Below are 25,404 nucleotides of genomic sequence, written 5' to 3'. Positions count from 1 at the left end.
GAAAAAAAAATGAATTCCTATGTTCTCTGTAGGTATTCTTTAACCCTTTAGTGACAGCCAATTTTGTACTTAATGACCCAGACAATTTTTACAATTCTGACAAGTGTCACTTTATGAGGTTATAACTCTGGAACGCTTCAACAGATCCCACTGATTCGACTAATGTTTTTTAGTGACATATTGTACTTCATGTTTGTGGTAAAAATTTCTTCGATATGACTTTTTTATTTACGTAAAAAAAAAGAAATTTGGCAAAAATATTAATACAGGAAAGATACAGTATATATCTTGGTACCAAATTAGCCAGTAGATAGAAAAATATTTAGAATTGCGAGTCCTCAGTGGTTGATACCTTTTAATGGCTAACTGAAAAGATGTTAACAAATTGCAAGCTTTCGAGACTACTCAGGCAAAAATATTGAAAATTTTCCAATTTTCAAACTTTTCTTTTTTGTGCCCTTAAATCAGAGAGTCATATCGCACAACATAGTTAATAAATAACATTTCCCACATGTCTACATCAGCACGATTTTGGAAACATTTTTTTTTTGTTAGGAAGTTATAAGGGTTAAAAGCAATTTCTCATTTTCCTAACAAAATTTACAAAACCATTTTTTTTAGGGACCACCTCACATTTGAAGTGAGTTTGGGGGGGGGGGGGGGGGGGGGGGTGTCGATGTCACAGAAAATACCCGAAAGTGACACCAATCAAATTTGTTGTGCAATTTCTCCTGAGTACACCGATTACTCGTATGTGGGGAATAGCCACTGTTTGGGTGCATGGCAGGGCTCAGAAGGGACGGAGCACTGTTTGACTTTTTGAACGCAAAATTGACTGGAATCAATGGCGGGCGCCATGGCGTGTTTGGAGACCCCCTAATGAACATAAACAGTGGAAACCCCCCAATTCTAACTCCAACACAACCCTAACTCCAACACAACCCTAATGGCAAAAAATAGAATCCTATTGTAGATTGTAAGCTCTATTGTAGATTGTAAGCTCTCACGAGCAGGGTCGTCTTATTTTGTCTTATTTTGCTTTATTACTGTATTGTTAACGTTGTTACCTATGACTGTTGTGTTTGAAACTGTTAAACTGTAAAGCGCTGCGGAATATGTTGGCGCTATATGAAGATTATTATTATTATTATTGATCCCCATCACAGTGATCAAAATGAACCAATACGAAAAATCTATTGTTGCCAGGTGCCGGCTGGCAGATCTCGGTGGACGCACTGAGCATGTGCCCACCATTTTCTTCACGGAAGAAGTTGTCAAGGGCCAGGGTACCCCATTTCTCTCTCCTTTGGTATGTTAGATCATATCAGAGGAGAGAGAAATAAATGGAAAGTCGGCCTTTTTTTGCGGTCGCCGTAATTCGGTGAATAATCGCAATCATGACACTGGGAACTGTAAAAACCAACCCGAATCATGTTCTCCGGGGTCTCAGCTACCCCCAGTAGCCGTGACCCTGGAGATTTTCCGATGCTGCGGGGGGGGCCTCTATAACCTTATTTCTCAGCGCTGTTAAAAAGCGGATCGCCGATGGATGCTACTGCACAGGAGCGGCTTTTTTTCTTATAGCAAAATGGCGCTGGCGCAGTAGCATATACTGCATTCTGAATTATGCTACAGTGGCGTCATTGAGGGAAGAAATTTTTTTCCCTCAAAAAATTTATATAACTAAATAAAAATGCGTATATGGATATTATAGATCCGATCATGCTACAGTGCAGGCGCCGCCTACATGATGAATGTAAAAAAATGTTTTCCAAACACTAAGATATACAGTACAGTTGCATCTCACAAAATTGTAATATCATCAAAATGTTAATTTATTTCAGTTCTTCAAAACAAAAAGTGAAACTCATTATATAGATCACTCTGTTTGTAAAGACTATTTCAGGTGTTTATTTCTGTTAATGTTGATGATTATGGCTTACAGCCAATGAAAACCCCAAAGTCATTATCTCAGTAAATTATAATACTTTATAACATCAGCTTGAAAAATGATCTTAAAATTCTAAATGTTGGCCTACTGAAATGTATGTTCAGTAAATGCGCTCAATACTTGGTCAGGGATCCTTTTGCATCAATTACTGCATCAATGTGGCGTGGCATGGAGGCGATCAGCCTGTGGCACTGCTGAGGTGTTATGGAAGCCCAGGTTGCTTTGATAGCAGCCTTCAGTTCGTCTGCATTGTTGGGTCTGGTGTCTCATCTTCTTCTTGACAATACCACATAGATTCTCGATTAGGTAAGGTCAGGTGAGTTTGCTGGCCAATCAAGCACAGTGATACTGTTGTTTTTAAACCAGGTATTGGTACTTTTGGCAGTGTGGACAGGTGCCAAGTCCTGCTGGAGAATGAAATTTCCATCTCCAATAAGCTAGTCGGCAGAGGGAAGCATGAAAAATTTCCTGGTAGATGCCTGTGCTGACTTTGGTCTTGATAAAACACAGTGGACCTACACCAGCAGATCACATGGCTCCCAAAATCATCATTGATTGTGGATACTTCACAGTAGACCTTGGAAATCAAGGTCCAAGAGTCTGGAGGAAGAGTGGAGAAACAGACAATCCAAGCTGTTTGAGGTCTAGCCAAAATGGAGAGGGAAGCAGATTTCTCTGATCATCACATAGTATTACAAAACTTCTTATATTGGCATGTGCAATTAATTTATGCAAATATTGTTGAAAGTACAGTTCCTTTTTAACATGTTCGAAATCGATGTTTATTTTACCATGCAGGATATATCAATTTACTTTACTAGTATGCCTTTCTTCATGCAAATTCCAAATGTGAGAATGCCGGTCAAATTATAGGAAACTAGTGATTGGCGCTAGTACTTGTTATTAGACTTTGTGTAGGGTGCCCGAGTGACATGTTCGAGGCCGCATGTTTAGCGGCTCTTGGATGCAAAACATGCCGGGATTACCCATGTTTGTCAGTCAATCACCTCATGCTTTGTGGCTAACAGCCAAGAAAAATGGGGCTGCGGGGGCCCGAACATGTCACTCGAGCACCTGCGATACTCTCTCAGTGCACACCCGAACACCCTAGGTAAATTAGAATAATGAGCATTTGCACTCATTACTGGAGGAAACTACTTATGTATTTTAATTTTTTATTACGTACATGGAAATCTATAGAAAAAATAATAATGTATCCTTTTTTAATTTTCAAAACCTTTCCCTGAATGAAGTGATATAACTTTCCATTTTATTGAGGAACTTGAAAATTTCTTCCAAAATCACTTTAGTCTCGATTGCTTGCTTTTTAAGTGCCACTTTTAAGCAGATTTCAGAGCTTTTAAAAAGTGGTAGAGTAGAATTTAAATCGATTGAAAATCTCCTGAAGAATATCCTGAAGAAAATTGATACACAAGCTGGCTGCGGGTCTCCTGACCCAAACGAAGTAGCTTCTTAGGCAAACAACACTGTAGAGTTCGAGTTGACACACTGGGGGTTAATCTATACATCACGGTTCATGCACAGTCATCTATATTCAGCCTTATTAGAAGTCTGAGGCTATGTGCACATGCTGCGGATTACTCTGCAGATTTTTCCAGACTGATTTTTCTAAATCCGCAGGTAAACCGCACTGCGGATTTCCTGCGGAATTACCAAGTTGTTTTCGCGTGGATTTCACCTGCAGGTTTTACACCTGCGGATTCCTATTATGGAGCAGGTGTAACCCGCTGCGGAATCTGTACAAAGAATTGACATGCTGTGGAATAAACAACGCTACGTTTCGGCGCTTTTTTTCCCGCAGCATGTGCACTGCGGATTTTGCTTTCCATAGGTTTACATGGTACTGTAAACGCATGGAAAACTGCTGCGAATCTGCAGCGGCCGATCCGCTGTGGATCCGCAGAAAAATCCGCAACGTGTGCACATACCCTGAGTAGTACAGCCCGCGGAGTCTAGGTAAGACGCATAAAGTGCCTTACGTGTCTAGTTTTGCTATCCTGCCATATATTCCACGTTCACAATGCATCAAATTTCTGTTACAGATTTAGTCATAAATTTGCAATGAATTTGTAAAAAAAAAATAAAAAAATCTCTACGTGTTATCTGCAGATTTTATCATTGATATGACTGCAGATTTCACCCTACCTCTTACAAAGCATTGATATGGCGAAATCTGAAGTGAAAATCCGCACAGGAATGAGCATGCTGTGAATATGAAAAGCTGCATCATGGTCTTATTTTCATGTGGATTTTTTCTGCAGTGTGTCAATGGAGTTTTTAGAACCTCATTTGCTCGAATTGTAGTGTAAATTGCTGTGCAGAATCTGCCTATCTAATCTATAGGAAATCCTAAAAGTGTGAACATGCCCTAAAGGTCTCACGTAATAAAGCTGTCATTTACATTGCACGATCTCTTAAGAAAATGACATGTCTCAGCTCATAGAGAAGCTGACAAGTGAGAAACTGTGCCCCAGGGTAAAAACTACATTATGCGAGTAGTTATATCAATGGTCTCACAGAGACTCACCTCCACTACTTTGAAGCCCGTGACGTGACATTTATATTTGAAACAAAAACCTAAAAAGAGATGAACTGGAACATGTAGAAACATGTTCACACTGGCTACAAAACAGACAAAACCCAAGATAAAAACAAAATAAGCAAATACCCTGCAATAAATAAATAACAATAGTGCATAAAAATAATATAGGGTACCTAGTTGGACAAACGATCAGTAGATTTGGTTTCCAGTACCATCTCTATGCTGACGACACCCAATTATACACCTCTTCTCCTATTATCACGCCGACCTTTTTTAGAAAACACCAGTGATTGTCTTACCGCTGTCTCTAACATCATGTCCTCCCTCTATCTGAAACTGAACCTGTCAAAAACTGAACTCCTCGTGTTCTCTCCCTCTACTAACCTACCTTTGCCTGACATTGCCATCTCTGTGTGCAGTTCCACCATTACTCCAAAGCAACATGCCGGCTGCCTTGGGGTGATCCTTGATTCCGAGCTTTCATTCACCCCCCACATCCGATCACTGGCTCGCTCTTCTTATCTGCATCTCAAAAACATTTCTAGAATTCGCCCTTTTCTTACTTTCCACTCTGCAAAAACTCTTACTGTTTCACTTATTCATTCTCGTCTGGACTATTGTAACTCTCTACTAATCGGCCTCCCTCTTACCAAACTCTCCCCGCTCCAATCTGTCCTGAATGCTGCAGCCAGAATTATATTCCTCACCAACAGTTACACCGATGCCTCTACCCTGTGCCAGTCATTACACTGGCTACCCATCCACTCCAGAATCCAGTACAAAACTACTACCCTCATCCACAAAGCACTCCATGGCTCAGCACCACCCTACATCTCCTCTCTGGTCTCAGTCTACCACCCTACCCGTGCCCTCCGCTAATGACCTCAGGTTAGCCTCCTCAATAATCAGAACCTCCCACTCCAAGACTTTACACGTGCTGCGCCGATTCTTTGGAATGCACTACCTAGGTTAATACGATTAATCCCCAATCCCCACAGTTTTAAGCGTGCCCTAAAAACTCATTTGTTCAGATTGGCCTACCGCCTCAACGCATTAACCTAACTATCCCTGTGTGGCCTATAAAAAAAAACCAAAAAAAAAAAAAAAACCAATCAGGTTCCTCGCATCATGTTCTCATACACTTTATGCAGTTAATAGCCTCTGTGTCTGTACTGCTAAATACTTAGGCAGTTAACTGGTTCATGCAGTTTTACATGAACACCCGAGTCTTACACTATGGCTGGTCCGAATAACTAAAGTAATTGTTACCATCCACCTCTCGTGTCCCCCCTTTTCCTCAGTTTGTAAGCTTGCGAGCAGGGCCCTCATTCCTACTGGTATCTGTTTTGAACTGTGATTTCTGTTATACTGCAATGTCTATTGTCTGTACAAGTCCCCTCTATAATTTGTAAAGAGCTGCGGAATATGTAGGCGCTATATAAATAAAAATTATTATTATTATTATTACCTAGTCAACAATTTTTATTAAAAAACAAAGCAAAAAAACCCCCATAAAATTAATCACACCAGGTCACAGTGACCCTATTCGGGACGGTCCTATCCTCTAGTATTAAAACCTTACCATTTGTCAAGTGACGTAAAATAAGAATAAGGGCTGAGAAGGACTTAGGTTTTTGTTTCAGGTTTTTTGCACTCTGTGCCAATAAGAGTGTGGCCTCTTTTTCCTTGAACTGGACATTACATTCATGTAGTTCCCCATGGCTGGGTGTCCACTAACGGGTCTCAGTCCTTATTCATATTACATCACTTGCCATATGGGAAGGTTTTAATACTAGAGGTTAGGACTGTGCCGAATAGGGTCACCTTGACGTGGTGGGATGGCTTTTACGTTTTTCTGATCAAAATCCTATGTTATTTTCATGCACTATTGCTATATATTTCCTGCAGGGTATTTGCTTATTTTGTTTTAATCTCAGGTATTATATACTTATATTTGTACAAACATTTATTCAGCAGGGAAACCGGTCTGGCTGATGTACTCTTATTGTGTAGCCTATGCAGATACAGCACTATATGAATAGACCTATGTTATTTACTACATCCTGATACAAGAGCAATAATGCACAGAAGTAAAATAATAAAAACATAGCGCACAGTAGCGGCATTCCCAGCACAAATCAAGGCTTTCACTCAAAGACAAATGCAGTTCATATGCCCCATTAGGTCATGTGGACATTAGAGCATCCCCTACTGTCACCCCCTTCTCAGTGAGAGAATAGCTGTCACAAAGATCCCACCAGGACAGTTCCAGGCTCTTCATGCATTGCATGGTTGGATATCCAAGTGAGGTCTGCTGGGATCCACTTCTGGCTTAGTTAAAAAGGGCTGTGTAAGTGACCAAATCACTTACATTTTGTGCTTTCTCACCATCTATATTCTTTATTAACTTTACCCAGTCCTTGGTGACTTTAGAACTTCCAACTTTGAATTTTCCTTCATGTTACTTGCCGGTCATTCTGTCTCATTATGTACAAGGGTGAGACATTCTAGGACTGTGCGTCAATCCAGCACTAGACACTATAATTACTGCCATGTCATATAAGAATCAATCACAGAGGCTGCTAGTGGATGCATAAATAATAAATGGTTTGGAAATTAAGTGTCTTGCTTAATCACAATCTGCAACTTATCTGCCTGTGCCGGCACACTGTGTTTAATGTCCACCAGTCTTGATGGGTCATAGTGCTGTAAATTAGACTAGTCTTTGCCATTTCTTTGTGATATTACGAACACTATGTAAAACCAATCACTACACTTACTGATATGTAAACACAATATAAAGTGGGAGTGCACGGAACACAGTGTTAATATACTTATATGCAGAAATCTCTGAATATCTAAACAGATCGACCTCCACATTTGCTCACATAGTGGGATAAGGATAAGACAGCTGTATCAAGATTACAGCTAACTAATCTCACAATCCTCCCCTGAGAATCATCATGTATGACAGTGCAGCACTTTAATTATTTAGCTCTTGGCTTCAGGCTGGAATGGGAAACCAATGGGCCATGTATGATTTATACTGACATGTCTGTAGATGTATTGTTGAGACCCAATAGCCATTTTACGCAAGGAGACAGATTTTTAACTCAACATGCAGTTAACTCCAATGTCTCAATAACCCATTTCACACTTACATTGGTCTAAAAGCTGAAAAGGGGCATTTGCTTGGGCCTGATGAGACTAGTCGGCACGTGATCACACCAACAATAATCGGGAATCGTGACAGTGGGTGCCGTCAAGATTCAGGTCTGCAGTCACATAGAATGAATGTAGACTTTGCTCTCAAATCTGTATAACTCTTAATTCCTTACCACCGAAGCCTGTTTTCACCTTCCTGACAAAGGCCCATTGTCAAATTGACATGTGCATTAGTTTTGGAATACTTCTGAGACTGTTTTATCATGATACACACATGCATTGATTTATGAAAATGTCAGGAATTTAGCAAAAATTGTAAAAAATTTGCTATTTCAATTTTTTGCCCTTGCAACAGACAGATATAGTCATGCCACACAAATAGTTAATAGCTAATGTTCAATACTCGGATAACCCCATTTAATTTGCTATATTACGAGTGTAAAATTAAAAAAAGACTACATTCCCCTCCATTGCCGGGGCAGTGTCTCCGGGGTGTGACGTTGTAATGCCACATGAGCCCTGCAGTTGCCCCCTCTCTTTGCGTGAAACCAACACCCAGAACAAGTGACAGCTGCTACTGCTCTCTGAATTCCTGTGAATGTCACTTATGCCTGAAAGAAGTGAGAGAAGCGGCCACTGATAGATTGGTTGCAGGGCTCACGTGACATTACGTCATAGTGGCCCGAGTGCCGACACAGTGGGGGAGTATATGACTTATTTTGTTTTACAAGGTGGAATAGAGCAATTGAGATGGGGTTGTTCGAGTGGTGGACAACCCTTTTTAATGCAATTTTTCTTATATTTTTTGAAAAGTTATGAGGCAGCATTTTTTTTTTTTTTACTAGAGGGGGCCTTATGTCAGAAAACTCCCCAAGAAGTGATAACATTTTAAAAATGGCACCCCTCAAGGTATTTAAAACTACATTCAGAAAGTTTCTCAGAGACTTAGATGTGCCACGGGAATTAATGCAACGTTGAATGAAAAATTACATTCTTTCAGCTAGAATTCTGCTTCAGCCTCAAAATTTTAATTTTCACAAGCTGTAATGAGAGAGAATGTATTAAATAAGTGGTCATGCAATTTCTACTGAACACGCTGATAAACCATATGTGTTTAGAATCTACTGTTTGGGCGCAAGGCTTGGCACAATAGGGAAAGTGCGGTGGAATTGTTTGTGGACAAGTCGCATTTGCAAAGCCATCAAGGTGCCAAGACAGCAAAAAAAATCTACAAGTTACCTCATTTTGGAAACTACACCCCTCAAAGAATTCATTTAGAGTTGTAGCAACCATCTTGGACCCACATATGCTTCACAGAAGTTTACTGGATTTGGAAGTTAAACATTGTAAGTTTTTCACAACTTTCGTTTTAGGCCCAAATTTTTTATTTTTACAAGGGATAATAGTAAAAAGTGGAATCCGCAATTTAGAAAACAATATCTCCCGACTGTGACTAAAACCAAAGTGTGGTTGGAAACTTAGGCTACGTTCCCACAATGGAGTTTTGGACGCAGCGTGTTTTCGGAAAAAAGGCACGTAACCCATCTTACTTAATGGGTGCAGAAATGCTGCAGAAAATCTCCAACACAAAACTCACCAAAAGCTCATTGTGGGAACGTAGTCTAATAATTGCTCACATGGCAGTGCTTGGAAGTGAAGAACCGCCATTTGGCCACTTGCAGAGCCCAGAGGTACCAGAACAGTAAAAATCCCAAGCCACGCTTTTGGAAATTAGAACCCTCATGTTATTCACATAGTCGTGTAATAAGCATTTTTTTTATTACACAGATGTTTCACCAATGTCTTTAGCATTGGGCTGTGTATAAATGAAAAATTACTTTTGTTACAATAATAAGTGGATGTTCGGTATATTTTAGTGCGCAATAAATAGTGCCCAGTTTGTGTTTCTGAAGATATGCACTCCATATGGGTTGTCCAGGATGTAACAATTGATGACATTTCGATGTTAGATTGGTGGGATCCGATACTACAACAGATCAGCTGAAAATTGTTTTGGCAGCGACCAGAACTAAGCAATGTATGAACATGATGGAAAGTTTTGAGACTGACACAAAATTTGGTTTTCACACAGTTTGCTGCTTCAGTGAATTTTAGAGAGATGTAATGTACATATATGGCATCTTTACAGGTATGCCATATGTCTGATTGGTGCAATCCCAGTGATTGGACCAGTCTATCAGCCGAACAAGGGTGCCACAACCTTGCCCCGACTTACAAAAATGTCAAATGAGAGCCTAATCTCTGTTCATTCACTATAAGAATGTGGTGGCTGTTAACTGCCTAACTATGTGGGAGTAGGGTAAGGGGTGAAGCCAACATCTATCAGACATGTATGGAATATTCTGTAAATATACCACAAGTACATATAGTGGAAATATCCCATTAAATAACAACAAAATAGCAATATTAAGCAGTAACAACACTAAGCAACATAAAGAAGACTTTATTAGATCATGGAGTCTTTTATTTAAGCAGTGGCACGTGTCCTTAATCATGTTAGTATATTAAAAAAAGGCTAGTACGGGCCTGCTAAATATCAGGTGAACTTCACCGGTCATGACACAACCCGCAGATGTTCCTACACCGCATCAAGATGGGGTGGACATGACAGAATATCCAAAGCCTCATGTAATTATTAGGTCTAACATTATCTTCATAGCAAGTCGCTAGAACAAAGGTCATTTCTACATACTTCAGACAGAAGGTTTTATGGTAATTGGTTATTTAATAAGCTGGACTCATTATCTACTCTCACCAGTCTTGAATATGTAGTAACCATCTGCTGTCATTATCTTTGGCTGTGCTCCATTTACTGATAGCAAATGCTGCTTAGACCAGTTTATTGTTTAGACTACAAAATATGGACATCCCATAGATTAAAAGGAAAATGAGGCTGTGATCACTACAACAGGGGACTCGATATACAATTTAAGATCACTTTTACCCTATAACACATGGCAAAATCGGGCCCTCAGGGTGATTATATTTGGCTTGCAACAGACATCGCACTTTCAACTGTATCGGCATTCAGGGTGCACATACAGTTGAAAGCAATGATGAAGGAGGCAATGTCAGCTGACGCTTCGTTCTCCCTGTGCGTCTAACGTCTCAGAGCAGAAGGAGAAACGACCTAACTATTCTGCACCCAGTGTGCAGAGCAGTGAAGCAGCATTTGCTGCAGAGACCGGAGTAGCGGGTTTTTTTTTTTTTAATGTGGGGCCTATTATACTTTATGGAAGACTAAGTGGGGTCCATTATACTGTATGTAGGACTATGAGGGACGCATTATACTCTATGGAGGGCTATGTGGGACCCATTATACTGTATGGAGGACTATGTGGGACCCATTATGCGGTTTAGGGATCACAGCTGGGGCGTAATACTGGGTTGGGATCACCATACTTTGCTGGGAGTGGGAGTACAGTGGGATCGTCACACCATGCGGGTGGAGGAATTGACTGTGGGGGTATGATACAGTGTAAGGGGGGTCATATTTATTGGCATCATACCTTCTTATCTGCATTTATTAACCCCTTAAGCCCCAAGGGTGGTTTGCACGTTAAATGACCGGGCCAATTTTTACAATTCTGACCACTGTCCCTTTATGAGGCTATAACTCTGGAACACTTTGACGGATCTTGGCGATTCTGACATTGTTTTCTCGTGACATATTGTACTTCATGTTAGTGGTAAAATTTATTCGATATAACTTGCGTTTATTTGTGAAAAAAATGGAAATTTGGCGAAAATTTTGCAATTTTCCAACTTTGAATTTTTATGCCCTTAAATCACAGACATATGTCACGCAAAATACTTAATAAGTAACATTTCCCACATGTCTACTTTACATCAGTACAATTTTGGAACCAAAATTTTTTTTGTGACGGAGTTATAAGGGTTAAAAGTTGACCAGCAATTTCTGATTATTACAACACCATTTTTTTTTTAGTGACCACATCTCATTTGAAGTCATTTTGAGGGGTCTATATGATAGAAAATACTCAAGTGTGACACCATTCTAAAAACTGCACCCCTCAAGGTGCTCAAAACCACATTCAAGAAGTTTATTAACCCTTCAGGTGTTTCACAGGAATTTTTGGAATGTTTAAATAAAAATGAACATTTAACTTTTTTTCACACAAAATTTATTTCAGCTCCAATTTGTTTTATTTTGCCAAGGGTAACAGGAGAAAATGGACCCCCAAAGTTGTTGTACAATTTGTCCTGAGTACGCTGATACCCCATATGTGGGGGTAAACCACTGTTTGGGCGTATGGCAGAGCTCGGAAGGAAAGGAGCGCCATTTGACTTTTCAATGCAAAATTGACTGGAATTGAGATGGGACGCCATGTTGCGTTTGGAGAGCCCCTGATGTGCCTAAACACTGAAACCCCCTACAAGTGACACCATTTTGGAAAGTAGACCCCCTAAGGAACTTATCTTGATGTGTGGTGAGCACTTTGACCCACCAAGTGCTTCACAGAAGTTTATAATGCAGAGCCGTAAAAATAAAAAATCATATTTTTTCACAAAAATGATCTTTTCGCCCCCAATTTTTTTTTTCCCAAGGGTAAGAGAAGAAATTGGACCCCAAAAAATGTTGTGCAATTTGTCCTGAGTACGCTGATACCCCATATGTGGGTGTAAACCATTGTTTGGGCGCATGGCAGAGCTTGGAAGGGAAGGAGAGCCATTTGACTTTTCAATGCAAAATTGACTGGAATTGAGATGGGACGCCATGTTACGTTTGGAGAGCCCCTGATGTGCCTAAACATTGAAACCCCCCACAAGTGACACCATTTTGGAAAGTAGACCCCCTAAGGAACTTATCTAGATGTGTTTTGAGAGCTTTGAACCCCCAAGTGTTGCACTACAGATTATAACGCAGAGTCGTGAAAATAATTTTTTTTTTTTTTACTCAAAAATGATTTTTTAGCCCCCAGCTTTGTATTTTTACAAGGGTAACAGAATAAATTGGACCCCAAAATTTGTTTTCCAATTTGTCCTGAGTACGCTGATACCCCATATGTGGGGGGGAACCACTGTTTGGGCGCATGACAGAGCTCGGAAGGGAAGGAGCGCCATTTGGAATGCAGCCTTAAATGGATTGGTCTGCAGGCGTCACGTTGCATTTGCAGAGCCCCTGATGTACCCAAACAGTACAAACCCCCCACAAGTGACCCCATATTGGAAACTAGACCTCCCAAGGAACTTATCTAGATGTGTTGTGAGAACTTTGAACCCCCAAGTGTTTCACTACAGTTTATAACGCAGAGCCGTGAAAATAAAACATCTTTTTTTTCCCCACAAAAATTATTTTTAGCCCCCCAAATTTTTATTTTCCTAAGGATAACAAGAGAACTTGGACCCCAGAAGTTGTTGTTCAATTTGTCCCGAGTACGCTGATAACACATATGTTGGGGTAAACCCCTTTTTGGGCGCACGGGAGAGCTCGGAAGGGAAGGAGCACTGTTTACTTTTTCAACGCAGAATTGGCTGGAATTGAGATTGGACGCCATGTCGCGCTTGGAGAGCCCCTGATGTGCCTGGACAGTGGAAACTCCCCAATTCTACCTGAAACCCTAACCCAAACACACCCCTAACCCTAATCCCAACGGTAACCCTAACCACACCCCTAACCCTGACACACCCATAATTCTAATCCCAACCCTATTCCCAACCATAAATGTAATCCAAACCCTAACTTTAGCCCCAACCCTAACTTTAGCCCCAACCCTAACTTTAGCCCCAACCCTAACTTTACCTCCAACCCTAGCCCTAACCCTACCCCTAAACGTGACTGAAATACGTGGCACTGAAATACGTGGCACTGAAATACGTGGCACTGAAATACGTGGCACTGAAATACGTGGCACTGAAATACGTGGCACTTAAATACGTGGCACTTAAATACGTGGCACTTAAATACGTGGCACTTAAATACGTGGCACTTAAATACGTGATACGTGGCACTTAAATACGTGGCACTGAAATACGTGATACGTGGCACTGAAATACGTGGCACTGAAACACGTGGCACTGAAATATGTAATACGTGGCACTGAAATACGTGGCACTGAAATACGTGGCACTGAAATACGTGGCACTGAAATACGTGATACGTGGCACTGAAATACGTGATACGTGGCACTGAAATACGTGGCACTGAAATACGTGGCACTGAAATACGTGGCACTGAAATACGTGGCACTATGACTGTCAGAAAATGTTCATTAAACGGTTAGGGGTAGAGTTAGGGTTAGGGTTTGGATCCCTTTATCACCTTGATGGTGGTGGGTGGCTTTTCAGTGTGTTTTCTGTTTTTTTTTTCGATAAAAACGCATGCGTTTTTAACGCAAACAAACGCATGTGCTTAAAAACGCAAGAAAATACTGCAGGTTGTATTTCTGAAAATGAACGCATGCAGAAAAAAAACGCATGCGTTTGAAAACGCGACCAAACGCGTACAAAAAAACGCATGCGTTTTCAATGTTAAATATAGGGAAAAAACGCATGCTTTTTTTGTGCAAAAAACGCTGCAGACAAAAACGCAAGTGTGAAACCAGCGACGCTATTTATAGCAAAAAAGTTTTTGCGTCTCCACATTTTGAGACCTATAATTTTTCCACATTTTGCTCCACAGAGTCATGTGAGGTCTTGTTTTTTGCGGGACGAGTTGACGTTTTTATTGGTAACATTTTCGCACACGTGACCGTTTTTGATCGCTTTTTATTCCGATTTTTGTGAGGCAGAATGACCAAAAACCTGCTATTCATGAATTTCTTTTGGGAGAGGCGTTTATACCGTTACGCGTTTGGTAAAATTGATAAAGCAGTTTTATTCGACGGGTCAGTACGATTACAGCGATATCTCATTTATATCATTTTTTTATGTTTTGGCGCTTTTATACGATAAAAACTATTTTATAGAAAAAATAATTATTTTGGTATCGCTTTATTCTCAGGACTAACTTTTTTATTTTTTTGCTGATGATGCTGTATGGCGGCTTGTTTTTTGCGGGACAAGATGACGTTTTCAGCGGTACCATGGTTATTTATATCAGTCTTTTTGATCGCGTGTTATTCCACTTTTTGTTCGGCGGTATGGTAATAAAGCGTTTTTTGCCTCTTTTTTTTTCTTACGGTGTTTACTGAAGGGGTTAACTAGTGGGGCAGTTTTATAGGTTGGGTCGTTACGGACGCGGCGATACTAAATATGTGTACTTTTATTGTTTTGTTTTTTTATTTAGATAAAGAAATGTATTTATGGGAATAATATATATATTTTTTTTATTATTTATTTAGGAATTTTTTTCTTTTTTTTTTTTTTTTACACATGTGGAAAAATTTTTTTTTTACTTTTTTACTTTGTCCCAGGGGGGGGGACATCACAGATCGATGATCTGATAGTGTGCACAGCACTCTGTCAGATCACCGATCTCACTGACAGGGCTGCAGGCTTACCAGCGTCTGCACTGAGGAGACACTCGGTAAGCCACCTCCTTCCCTGCAGGACCCAGATGCCGCGGCCATCTTGGATCCGGGACCTGCAGCCAGGAAGGAGGTAGGAGACCCTCGCAGCAACGCGATCACATCGCTTTGCTCCGGGGGTCTCAGGGAAGCACGCAGGGAGCCCCCTCCCTGCGCGATGCTTCCCTATACCGCCGGTACACTGCGATTATGTTTGATCGCGGTGTGCCGGGGGTTAATGTGCCGGGGGCGGTCCGTGACCGCTCCTGGCACATAGTGCCGGATGTCAGCTGCGATAGGCAGCTGACACCCGGCCGCGATCGGCCGCGCTCCCCCCGAGAGCGCGGCCGATTGCGTATGACGTGCTATCCCGTCACCGGGAATTAAGTCCCAGGTCACCTTGACGGGATAGTACGTCATACGGGATTAAGGGGTTAATTCAAAGGCTTTTTATCCTTTATCACATATTTAAATGAGGCCGTTGGTCCATATGCTTTTACAGCGCTTATACAACATATTATTCCAGTATGCCCCATTTGTGATTACATGTTATTTTTTTCAAAGATCTATTAATTAAAATGTATATAAATTTATTTAATTTATACAATGTGATTTTCTGGATATTATTTTTTATATTCTATCTCTCAATGTTAAAATTTTGGGGAGGAGGATTCACCTTTCTAGTGTCAACTGGTTAAATTGCACTGAGGATTTTATTTGCTGGACCATCTCGCAACTCTTTGGGACGTATTTATTCAGACTGGCAATTTGGTGTTGCAATAAATTTATTAAAAGACCCATATCACATAATAAATTAGGGAGCATTTATAGACTGTCCTAAAGTCAGAACATTGAAATTTACAACTACTATGCGCAGATTGGTGCAAAAGTTGCAACATTTTCTGGTTTAAAGCTGAATAAATCTGCCTATAAGTTTCTGCCACTATCTCCCCTGGTACAACACCACACTACCATTTTCCCGGAGTCCACTGCATAGTAAACAGTGCGGGGGCTCTGGGCTTTCACAAAATGTCAGCAAAGCCTCCGCACCACCGAACATCGGCACACATCCGAACACCCTCTCATCCCAGCCTGCAGCAACGCTCCACTCTTGCCTCCTCCAGCAGCGATCCTGGGACCTGTTGTGAACTCTATTTCTGGGCTCCCTCTTGTGGTCACAAGTGGTACTGTGTGAGTGCTGTCTTTCTGCAGGTTTGTGACTGGCATCAGCTGTCTCGTTATCTGTGGGCTGGTTTTCTATTTAAGCTCACTTGGACTCTCAGTCTATGCCTGCTGTCAATGTATTCAGTGCTATTCTGATTCCTTCTGACTACCTTGCTCCCAGTCTCTTCAAGAGAAGCTAAGTTTCCGTTTTGTTCATTTTTTGATCATCAGTGTTCTATATGTTTCTTGTCCAGCTTGCTAATATGTGATTTCCCAGCTTGCTGGTAGCTCTGGGGGGCTGAGTTTCTCCCCCCACACCGTTAGTTGGTGTGGGGGTTCTTGAATTCTCAGCGTGGATATTTTGGTAGGGTTTTTTGCTGACCGCACAGTTCGCTATCTGTCTTCTGCTATCTAGTATTAGCGGGCCTCATTTGCTGAATCTGTTTTCATTCCTACGTGTGTCTTTTCTCCTTACCTCACCGTTATTATTTGTTGGGGGCTTCCTATATCTTTGGGGTTATTTCTCTTGAGGCAAGTGAGGTCTTGCTTTCTCTTTAGGGGTAGTCAGTTTCTCAGGCTGTCGAGACGTCCAGGATTTTAGGCACGTTCACCGGCTACCTTTAGTGTGTTTGGATAGGATCAGGTTTTGCGGTCAGTCCAGTTACCACCTCCCTAGAGCTCGTGTCTATGTTTAGTTACTTAGCTAGTATTTCCTGTGATCCCCAGCCACTGGGATCATAACAGTACAGCAGGCCAAAAAAGTTTTCAATGCATTGCATGAAGTGGGATAAAAGAAGGCCTGAGTACAATTTTTTTTTTTTTCCTCCTTTGCTGCAGTCTGTCTAGCTTCTCTCATCCCCTTAATCTCTGTGTGGTTTTGAGCTCAGCTGCAGACATGGATATTCAGAGTCTGACTTCTAGTGTGGATCATCTTGCTGCAAAGGTGCAAAATATTCAGGATTTTGTTGTTCATAGCCCTATGTCTGAGCCAAAGATACCTATTCCTGAGTTGTTTTCTGGAGATAGATCTAGGTTTCTGAATTTTAGGAATAATTGTAAATTGTTTCTATCTTTGAGACCTCGTTCCTCTGGTGATTCCGCTCAGCAAGTTAAAATTGTTATCTCCTTGTTACGCGGCGACCCTCAAGATTGGGCTCTCTCTCTGGCGCCAGGAGATCCTGCATTGCTGAATGTGGATGCGTTTTTTCTGGCGCTTGGACTGCTTTATGAGGAACCTAATCTTGAGAACCAGGCAGAAAAGGCTTTGCTGGCTATCTCTCAAGGTCAGGATGAAGCTGAGGTGTACTGTCAAAAATTTCGGAAATGGTCAGTGCTTACTCAATGGAATGAGTGTGCCCTGGCTGCAAATTTCAGAGAGGGTCTTTCTGAAGCCATTAAGAATGTTATGGTGGGGTTCCCCACGCCTGCAAGTCTGAGTGATTCAATGGCTTTGGCCATTTAGATTGATCTGCGTTTGCGGGAGTGCAAATCTGCGCATCCTCTGGCGGTGTTCTCTGAACAGAGACCTGAGTCAATGCAATGTGACAGAACTCTGACTAGAATTGAGCGACAAAGTCATAGACGTCAAAATGGGTTGTGCTTTTACTCTGGTGATTCTACTCATGTTATCTCAGCATGCTCTAAGCGCTTAAAAAAAATCACTAAACCTGTCACCATTGGTACTATACAGCCTAAGTTCATTTTGTCTGTTACTTTAATCTGTTCTTTGTCATCCTACTCGGTTATGGCTTTTGTGGATTCAGGTGCTGCCCTGAATCTTATGGATTTGTCGTTTGCCAAGCGCTGTGGTTTTGTTCTGGAGCCTTTGGAATTTCCTATTCCACTGAGGGGAATAGATGCTACGCCATTGGCTGAGAATAAGCCTCAGTATTGGACTCAAGTGACCATGTGCATGACTCCTGTACATCAGGAGGTGATTCGCTTTCTTGTGCTGCATAATTTGCATGATGTTGTAGTTTTGGGTCTGCCATGGCTGCAGGCCCATAATCCAGTTCTGGATTGGAAAGCTATGTCTGTGTCAAGCTGGGGTTGTCAGGGGATTCATGGCGATGTCCCTTTGGTGTCAATTGCTTCTTCCACTCCTTCTGAGGTCCCTGAGTTTTTGTCGGACTACCAGGATGTATTTGATGAGCCCAGATCCGGTGCCCTGCCTCCTCATAGGGATTGTGATTGTGCTATAAATTTGATTCCTGGCAGTAAGTTCCCTAAGGGACGACTTTTTAATTTGTCTATACCAGAACATGCCGCGATGCGGAGTTATATAAAGGAGTCTTTGGCGAAGGGACATATTCGCCCATCCTCCTCCCCTCTTGGTGCAGGATTCTTTTTTGTGGCCAAGAAGGATGGTTCTCTGAGACCTTGTATAGATTATCGTCTTCTAAATAAAATCACGGTCAAATTTCAGTATCCTTTGCCATTATTGTCTGATCTGTTTGCTCGGATTAAGGGATCCAGTTGGTTCACCAAGATAGATCTTCGTGGTGCGTATAACCTTGTGCGTATCAAGCAGGGGGACGAATGGAAAACAGCATTTAATACGCCCGAAGGCCATTTTGAGTATTTGGTGATGCCTTTTGGACTCTCTAATGCTCCTTCTGTGTTTCAGTCCTTTATGCATGACATTTTCTGAGAATATCTGGATAAATTTATGATTGTGTATCTGGATGACATTTTGGTCTTTTCTAATGATTGGGAGTCCCATGTGAAGCAGGTCAGGATGGTGTTTCAGGTCCTGCGTGCTAATGCTTTATTTGTGAAGGGCTCAAAATGTCTCTTCGGAGTACAGAAGGTTTCCTTTTTGGATTTTATTTTTTCTCCTTCTACTATTGAGATGGACCCAGTCAAGGTCCAGGCTATTCATGACTGGACTCAGCCTACGTCTGTTAAGAGTCTTCAGAAGTTCTTGGGTTTTGCTAATTTTTACCGTCGCTTCATCGCTAATTTTTCTGGCATGGTTAAGCCCTTGACGGATTTGACCAAGAAAAGTTCTGATGTGACTAATTGGTCTCCTGCGGCAGTGGAAGCCTTTCGGGAGCTGAAGCGCCGGTTTTCTTCAACTCCAGTCTTATGTCAGCCTGATGTCCCTCTTCCTTTCCAGGTCGAGGTTGATGCTTCTGAGATTGGAGCAGGGGCTGTTTTGTCGCAGAGAAACTCTGATGGCTCTGTGATGAAGCCTTGTGCCTTCTTTTCAAGAAAGTTTTCGCCTGCCGAGCGGAATTATGATGTTGGTAATCGGGAGTTGTTGGCTATGAAGTGGGCATTTGAGGAGTGGCGACATTGGCTCGAGGGAGCTAGGCATCGTGTGGTGGTCTTGACTGATCACAAAAATCTGATTTATCTCGAGTCTGCCAAGCGCCTGAATCCTAGACAGGCTCGTTGGTCGTTGTTTTTCTCCCGTTTCAATTTCGTGGTCTCATACCTGCCTGGTTCGAAGAACGTGAAGGCTGATGCCCTTTCTAGGAGTTTTGTGCCTGACTCTCCGGGAGTTTCAGAGCCGGCTGGTATCCTCAAAGAGGGAGTGATTTTGTCTGCCATTTCCCCAGATTTGCGACGAGTGCTGCAGAAATTTCAGGCTGATAGACCTGACCGTTGCCCACCAGAGAGACTGTTTGTCCCAGATAGATGGACCAGCAGAGTTATTTCCGAGGTTCATTCTTCGGTGTTGGCAGGTCATCCTGGGATTTTTGGTACCAGAGATTTGGTGGCTAGGTCCTTCTGGTGGCCTTCCTTGTCGCGGGATGTGCGTTTCTTTGTGCAGTCCTGTGGGATTTGTGCTCGGGCTAAGCCTTGCTGTTCTCGTGCCAGCGGTTTGCTTTTGCCTTTGCCTGTCCCGAAGAGGCCTTGGACGCACATTTCCATGGATTTTATTTCAGATCTTCCAGTATCTCAGAGAATGTCTGTCATCTGGGTGGTGTGTGATCGTTTTTCCAAAATGGTCCATTTGGTGCCCTTGCCTAAGTTGCCTTCCTCCTCCGATTTGGTTCCTTTATTTTTTCAGAATGTGGTTCGCTTGCACGGCATCCCTGAAAATATTGTGTCTGACAGAGGATCCCAGTTTGTGTCCAGATTTTGGCAGATTTTTTGTGCTAAGATGGGCATTGATTTGTCTTTTTCGTCGGCCTTCCATCCTCAGACGAATGGCCAAACCGAGCGAACTAATCAGACGTTGGAAACTTATTTAAGATGTTTTGTTTCTGCTGATCAGGATGATTGGGTGACTTTTTTGCCATTGGCCGAGTTTGCCCTTAATAATCGGGCTAGTTCTGCTACTTTGGTTTCGCCTTTTTTCTGCAATTCTGGTTTCCATCCTCGTTTTTCCTCGGGTCAGGTTGAGCCTTCTGACTGTCCGGGCGTGGATTCTGTGGTGGATAGGTTGCAGCAGATTTGGAACCATGTGGTGGACAATTTGAAGTTGTCACAGGAGAAGGCTCAGCGCTTTGCCAACCGCCGTCGAGGTGTTGGTCCCCGACTTCGTGTTGGGGATTTGGTATGGCTGTCTTCTCGGTATGTTCCTATGAAGGTTTCCTCTCCTAAATTCAAGCCTCGCTTCATCGGTCCTTATAAGATTTTGGAAATCCTTAACCCGGTGTCTTTTCGTTTGGACCTCCCAGCATCGTTTGCCATTCATAATGTGTTCCATAGGTCTTTGTTGCGGAGGTATGTGGTGCCTGTGGTTCCTTCTGTTGAGCCTCCTGCTCCGGTGCTGGTTGAGGGCGAATTGGAGTACGTGGTGGAGAAGATCTTGGATTCTCGTATTTCCAGACGGAGGCTTCAGTATTTAGTTAAGTGGAAGGGCTATGGTCAGGAGGATAATTCCTGGGTTGTCGCCTCTGATGTCCATGCGGCCGATTTGGTTCGTGCCTTCCATGCGGCTCATCCTGATCGCCCTGGGGGTCTTGATGAGGGTTCGGTGACCCCTCCTCAAGGGGGGGGGGTACTGTTGTGAACTCTATTTCTGGGCTCCCTCTTGTGGTCACAAGTGGTACTGTGTGAGTGCTGTCTTTCTGCAGGTTTGTGACTGGCATCAGCTGTCTCGTTATCTGTGGGCTGGTTTTCTATTTAAGCTCACTTGGACTCTCAGTCTATGCCTGCTGTCAATGTATTCAGTGCTATTCTGATTCCTTCTGACTACCTTGCTCCCAGTCTCTTCAAGAGAAGCTAAGTCTCCGTTTTGTTCATTTTTTGATAATCAGTGTTCTATATGTTTCTTGTCCAGCTTGCTAATATGTGATTTCCCAGCTTGCTGGTAGCTCTGGGGGGGCTGAGTTTCTCCCCCCACACCGTTAGTTGGTGTGGGGGGTTCTTGAAATTCTCACCGTGGATATTTTGGTAGGGTTTTTTGCTGACCGCACAGTTCGCCATCTGTCTTCTGCTATCTAGTATTAGCGGGCCTCATTTGCTGAATCTGTTTTCATTCCTACGTGTGTCTTTTCTCCTTACCTCACCGTTATTATTAGTTGGGGGCTTCCTATATCTTTGGGGTTATTTCTCTTGAGGCAAGTGAGGTCTTGCTTTCTCTTTAGGGGTAGTCAGTTTCTCAGGCTGTGTCGAGACGTCCAGGATTTTAGGCACGTTCACCGGCTACCTTTAGTGTGTTTGGATAGGATCAGGTTTTTCGGTCAGTCCAGTTACCACCTCCCTAGAGCTCGTGTCTATGTTTAGTTACTTAGCTAGTATTTCCTGTGATCCCCAGCCACTGGGATCATAACAGGGACCCAGCTCCACCGCAGCCACCACCCGGTAAGCAATAAGATGCATGGATTCTAAGAAGCAACACCATTTAAAAAAAAAAAGTTTTTTTCCCCCTATTTTTCTCCTCAAAATTTGGGGTGCGTCTTATAATCCGCAAAATACGGTAACTTTTTGATGATATTCTAATTTTGTGAGAAGCACCTTTACATCTATATCTATTGGTATACGACTGCAATCCTCAATAGGTAGGGAGATCAATATAATCCATTAGATGTAGAATTAATAAGCATAGATACAATATCAAAAATGGCATAATCATGGCTCATCAAGAAACTTTATAATGGAGCATAACTATGATTTACGTCTGAGCTTAATAGAAAAAAATCCATACCGCATACCAAATAGATTTCAGAAAATAGTTACCGAATATACTCGAGTATAAGCCGAGATTTTCAGCCCACTTTTTTGGGCTGAAAGTCCCCCTCTCGGCTTATACTCGAGTCATACCCAGGGGTCGGCAGGGGAGGGGGAGCGGGAACTGTCTAATTATACTCACCTGCTCCCGGCGCGGTCCCTGCAGGTCGCTGGCGCCCCAGCTTCTTCCTGAACTGAGCGGTCACATGGTACCGCTCATTCCATAATGAATATGTGGCTCCACCTCCCATACACGTGGAGCCGCATATTCATTACTGTTAAGAGTGGTAACGGTGACCGCTCAATACAGGAAGAAGCTGCCGGTGCCGGGGAAGCCATGGACTGCACAGCGCCAGGAGCAGGTGAGTATAACGGGGAGGGGAGCGCTGCGCGATATTCACCTGCTCCTCGTTCCGGCGCCGCTCCATCTTCAGCGTCTTCTGCAGCGACGCTCAGGTCAGAGGGCGCAGTGACGTGGTTAGTGCGCGCCCTCTGCCTGAACGTCAGTGCAGGAGACGCTGAAGATGGAGCGGCGCCGGAACGTGGAGCAGGTGAATATTGAAAGTGCCGGGGGCCTGAGCGACGGAGAGGTGAGTATGTGATTTTTTATTTATTTTTTTATCGCAGCAACAGCAAATGGGGCAAGTGTCTGTATGGAGCATCTATGGGGCCATAACGTTTGTGCAGCACTATATGGGGCAAGTGTTTATATGGGGCCATAATCAACGTTTGTGCAGCACTATATGGGGCAAGTGTCTGTATGGAGCATCTTATGGGGCCATAACGTTTGTGCAGCACTATATGGGGCAAGTGTCTGTATGGAGCATCTTATGGGGCCATAACGTTTGTGCAGCACTATATGGGGCAAGTGTCTGTATGGGGCCATATTCAACGTTTGTGCAGCACTATATGGGGCAAATATCTTTATGGGGCCATAATCAACATTTGTGCAGCATTATATTGGGCAAATGTGTCTATGGAGCATCTTATGGGGCCATTATTAACCTTTATGCAGGATTATGTGGGGCATATTTTAATATGGAGCATCTTATGGGGCCATCATAAACTTTATGGAGCATTATATGGGGCTCCTGATTCAATATGGATATTCAAAAACCCTTAACCTACTGATGTCTCAATTAATTTTACTTTTATTGGTATCTATTTTTACTTTTGACATTTACCGTTAGCTGCTGCATTTCCCACCCTAGGCTTATACTCGAGTCATTAAGTTTTCCCAGTTTTTGGTGCCAAAATTAGGGGGGGTCGGCTTATACTCTAGTATATACGGTAATTGGGAATCATAAATCATATTGGATATTCTTGTAAAAGAGGGATTAAATGAAATTGTTAAGAATACAAGGTAGCAAATTAATACATTAAATTCACTAATAATAAATCAATATTACAATTATGTCTACACACTTCTGTCTTAAAATTGCGATAATATTTATATGGTATGTTTAGGCGTATAAATACACTTTTTATTCAGTCATACACATATATATGCATGTTTGTTATTTTCCCTTGCTTGTTTTGCTTTTTTATGCATATTTTTGTATTCAATTAAATGTTCTTAATTTAAACAAGCAGGAGACGCTTCCTTTTTTGTTAAGCCTAAGGAAGGAGAGTAGGTTCTGCTCCGAAACGTGTTGCTAAAATTTGAAGTTTTTTTTTTTTTAATTATACTTATTGACTGGATTAACCTCTGTTAGCAGCAATGACTGGGATCCACTGTATTCCTTCTTCCTTCACTTGTCATGTCCTCCATTTGGTGTGGGTACAGTGGTCAGAGCAGCCGCAATTGGAATATTCATCACTCCTTACGTAGTTGTGCCGCACACAACCTGTTCAGGTGAGCGACCAACCCTTCAATTCACTTTTACCTGTTGCCCGCTGTGTTACACAAGGAGCACCTCGTTTGTTTGTTTTTTATCTCTATAGCTTTAATTTTAGGTACAGGTTAAAAACTGCAACTAGAACAAAAATATTTATGCAACATTAGTTATTAGGCTATTAGTATCAGATTTGTGGAAGTCCAACTCCCGGTATCCCTGCAGATCAGCTGATTGCAGGGACAAGAGAGCTCAAATGCAGATTCCATGGCGCTGTAGTACTAGACACAGCCACTACCACAAGTATGGCGCTGTGTGGTAAACAGTGAAGGGGACGCTGCACTGCTTTCAGCCAGCAGTTTGGAGACCCCAAGTGATTTTTTTTTTTAAATCATGTATTTTTTTATTAAAGCATGACACGCCATTAACACAGTCCGATACAATTTCCAGACAAATACCGTACATTAGATACATGACCTGATAATAAATTTTCATTTTACTAAACAACACCCTTACCACCTAACCAACCCCCCTCTCCCTCCCCCCAATCTCTTGCCCATTATCCAATACAACCATCTGACAGCATCACCTCTTGAGAAAAGATAACAAGCTTTACAAAAACACGCCTGTACATGTAGGAGTCCCCCCAGAATCAACTACACAACACCCATTCTACTTTGCAGTAACGCAGCAGACGCCACACCTGGGTAATCCATCCATCCACCCCACACATTTTCAAATTTTGTATTCTGACCTCTTACTGTATATATTTCTTTCCATAAGGACAATAAAATTTATCTTGTTGATAAATTCCTTTTTCCCTGGCGGTTTTTCATCCAACCAGTGCATTGCGATAAGCTTTCTTGCAGCATACAACAATCTTGCGATAGTCCGCCTTCCACATTCATCCGTAGCAATATCATCCATACAGCCCAAAAGGCAAGTCAGCGGGTTACGCACCACATCTACTCCTGTCACCTCCTGGATCAAGTTAAGCACCTTCACCCAAAAGGGTTGTAGGCGAGCACACGACCACATCATATGTAGCAGATCAGCGCCTTCCTCACCACACCTGGGACATTCTGAGTCACCTCTCAGTCCTGCCTTCCT

At 42.3% G+C, this 25,404-nt stretch overlaps 1 protein-coding gene across 9 annotated transcripts in view; it reads right to left on the bottom strand.

Annotated features, from left to right (window-relative positions):
* Window positions 1-25,404, bottom strand: part of KTI12 (KTI12 chromatin associated homolog) — a 66,272-nt gene that overhangs the window by 17,500 nt on the left and 23,368 nt on the right. The gene's annotated exons all lie outside the window — the stretch shown is intronic.

This window comes from Ranitomeya variabilis, chromosome 5 (assembly GCF_051348905.1).
Source record: "Ranitomeya variabilis isolate aRanVar5 chromosome 5, aRanVar5.hap1, whole genome shotgun sequence".
In the NCBI taxonomy this organism is placed as follows: Eukaryota; Metazoa; Chordata; class Amphibia; order Anura; family Dendrobatidae; genus Ranitomeya; species Ranitomeya variabilis.
This window is presented reverse-complemented; position numbering and strand designations above follow the sequence as displayed.